This window comes from Crocodylus porosus, unplaced genomic scaffold (genome assembly GCF_001723895.1).
Source record: "Crocodylus porosus isolate Cpor-Errol unplaced genomic scaffold, CroPor_comp1, whole genome shotgun sequence".
Lineage (NCBI taxonomy): Eukaryota > Metazoa > Chordata > Crocodylia > Crocodylidae > Crocodylus > Crocodylus porosus.
Genome location: NW_017728918.1, coordinates 62,329,736 through 62,332,667, shown reverse-complemented (window position 1 = coordinate 62,332,667; position 2,932 = coordinate 62,329,736).

Here is a 2,932-nt window from a genome sequence, read left to right as displayed (position 1 = left end):
GAGTGACACAGCGAACTTGTTCACTGGTGTGGTGTCGCATTGGATCAAATGTAAAATTGAAACTGATGTTATAAAGTTGAAACAGAGTGTCAATTTAGAAATGTCATAAGTGTGAAACATTGTAACTCGAAACGTAAGTTGAGGACTGCCTGTAGTTGTATGTATGGGCAAGATGGCCCCTGTTGTTCTGGCCATGTGCTCTGCACATGGAAAACTGGGGCATGTATCTGGGCAAAATATGTAAAGGCTTTTCTTCTGGGGCCGCTGAGAACTGCACAGCTGAACTGGGACCCAGAAAAACTGCTCCCTGTGTCAGGGGTCTCTTCCCCTCTTCACAGGAGAGGCGAGCAAAAGCTGTGTGACAGGAAAGCCTCAGGCACTAGGAGAGAGAATCTGTCTCAGTTTGGGACCTCTATTTCCTCCCTCTTCCCCCACCCCCCCCCTTTTTCTTTTCTTAAGTAGGATAATACAGTGGTGGTATTAATCCCTGGAGTAAACTGATCAGTAATGGAGGCCATGGCAGTTTTGGCCGTGCAGGTCTTGAGTGGGATAATACCAGGGGGGTATTAATCCCTGGAGCAGACTGACCAGAAATGGGGGCCTGGCAGTTATTGGTACATGGGCCTGGTCCCCTCTGTTTTGTAACTAGCATCTCTGCATGTTGGTATAGCTGAGACTGGATATCCAGGCTGCAGCCATAGGCCTGGGCCCTTTTTTCTGTTTCACAGCTATTGCATTTCAACCTAGCTCTGAGGCTACACCACAGCCATATGTGTGGCTGGCAGATTTGAGCCAGGGTGAGGCCTGGCACTTGTTGTTGATCCAGGCTTCAGTACAGTATATGCCTAGCCAGCTTTTGCTGCCCAGAGTTAGGCCTGGGCCTTCTTTTGTCCCTTTTGTAGTTTGTCCCAACCAAGCAGTGTAGTTGGTTGCTAGTTGTAGTTCAAGCCCAAGCCAAGATAGCCCTGACTTTTTCTATAATTTTTTTTGTAGTTTTCTGCCCAATAGAGTTGGGATTGGAACTAGGATTTTTGGGGTGCAGTATGCTGATGGAAGTCACAGTTAATGCTTCAAAGCCACCATGCGGAAGTTGGCTCTCTACCACTTCTCAGAAGCAATAGAGCCCCTTGCAGCACAGAGCAACCCTGCTCTTGAGCAGCATCCCATGACACCGTGAAGCCAAGGAGCAGCTCATTAGGACTTTCTGGTGTGGGACCCCCTCTCCAGCCCATTGCTGAAGGGCAGGTAAAGGGGTGAAGGTCCCCTGAACTACCCTTTGGGGAGCCCCAAGTCCCAGACTAGCTGGGCATGGGTAAAGCCTCCCCAAGACAGTGCCACCTACAGACTTTGCTTTGTAGCTAATAGTGTTTTAAAATTATATTTAGTCTTTTCTTTTGATTTTTTTTTTTAAAGATTTTTTGTAATAAATTTGGGTTTTTGTGTTTACATTGCTTGTGAAGAGGGGGTTTTGTTTATATGGGGCACCCCAGCAAATGTTGTGTTTCCAGATTTCACGCAGTTCTCCATGCTGTATCAGAAATAGGATCAGTATTGGCCAATACGCCTCCTTAAAAATCAGCTATCAGTATTGGCCCCCAAAATCTTCATCGGGCACTCCTAGTTTAAACCAGTTTCTGATCACTTAAACCGGTCCCTATCCACAGTTTTCTTCCTGAACTAGCAATCAGCAAACTGGTATTTGTTTCTTATCGTTTTTCTTCAGAGTGGATGCCAGGAGGAAAGATTTGTTAGCAAACTGTGCTCAACTACTGTGCACGTCTAATATAGGGAGATGTTTACTTTGTTCTTCTCTCAAGGCAGAGAGAGAAGGTAAAGTGTGACTGAAAATTTTGTCTCCCACTAATCTTTCAGCTTGTAAGTAGGATTTTTGAAATCCTTTATTCCAAAATCTTCTTTCAGCATTTGTGTGTTTTTTATTTTGTCCTTTCCTAGGTGTTTTCCACAATGTTAAGTTCCACAATTGTTATATAGTTTAAGAAAAAGAGCACTAATATGTTCCATAGGACAAAGTTTAAAATTAAATAATAAAAACTGGAATAAGAGGCACCTAAAATAATAATGGTTGCATGGCACAGATATTGAAACAGTGATAAAGAACAATGTTAAGGACCACCACTGGAGATTTAACAAAACAAAACAGGGAGCACATATTATCAAGATGACTATGTAAGTGTTGTGGTAGGATAGGTAAATTTGTCCAGTCTGAGCTGTCTGTGTAGCAGATCTTAAACAGTATATTCATGTAGTTATTTTTCAGTTGATCTTAAAACTCAGCAGGAAGGAGATCAAGCTTTTATTGCAAGCCTAGAATGGATGAGCACACAATATAGTGTTTCTTTCCTTTTCTCCTCATCCCCAAGTGGAGAAAAAGAATAGATTTCCATTTAAATACCTCATAATTAAGTTAATTAATAAAGCAACCTTATAATATAGTGCTATATTTAAGGCAAGGAAACACATTTTGAATACAGATGAAATGTAGCATTATGAATTTTGTGACTCAACATATATACTGATAAAAACTTTACCTTGTAATATTAACAGACCTGAATTTCTTTTTTCCCCCCAACAGATTAGAGAGAAAAGAGAAGCATCTTTAAAGAGATTTTACTGTTGGAATACCTCGGATGAATGTAGCTACGGTTCTGAAGATCTGCGTGCTGTTATCTGCTCTTTTTCCACAGTATTTCATATCCTAGTGGTATGGAACAGACTCTGTTCAGTGCATCCAAATAACAGAAAGGTTGTAACCCTCTCTTTCTCCCCTATTGGGTGCATCCAGATTTCATAGATTTCATAGACATTAGGGCTGGAAGGGACCTCGGGAGATCGAGTCCAGCCCCCTGCCCAAAGGGCAGGAAGTCAGCTGGGGTCATAGGATCCCAGCAAGATAAGCATCCAATTTACTCTT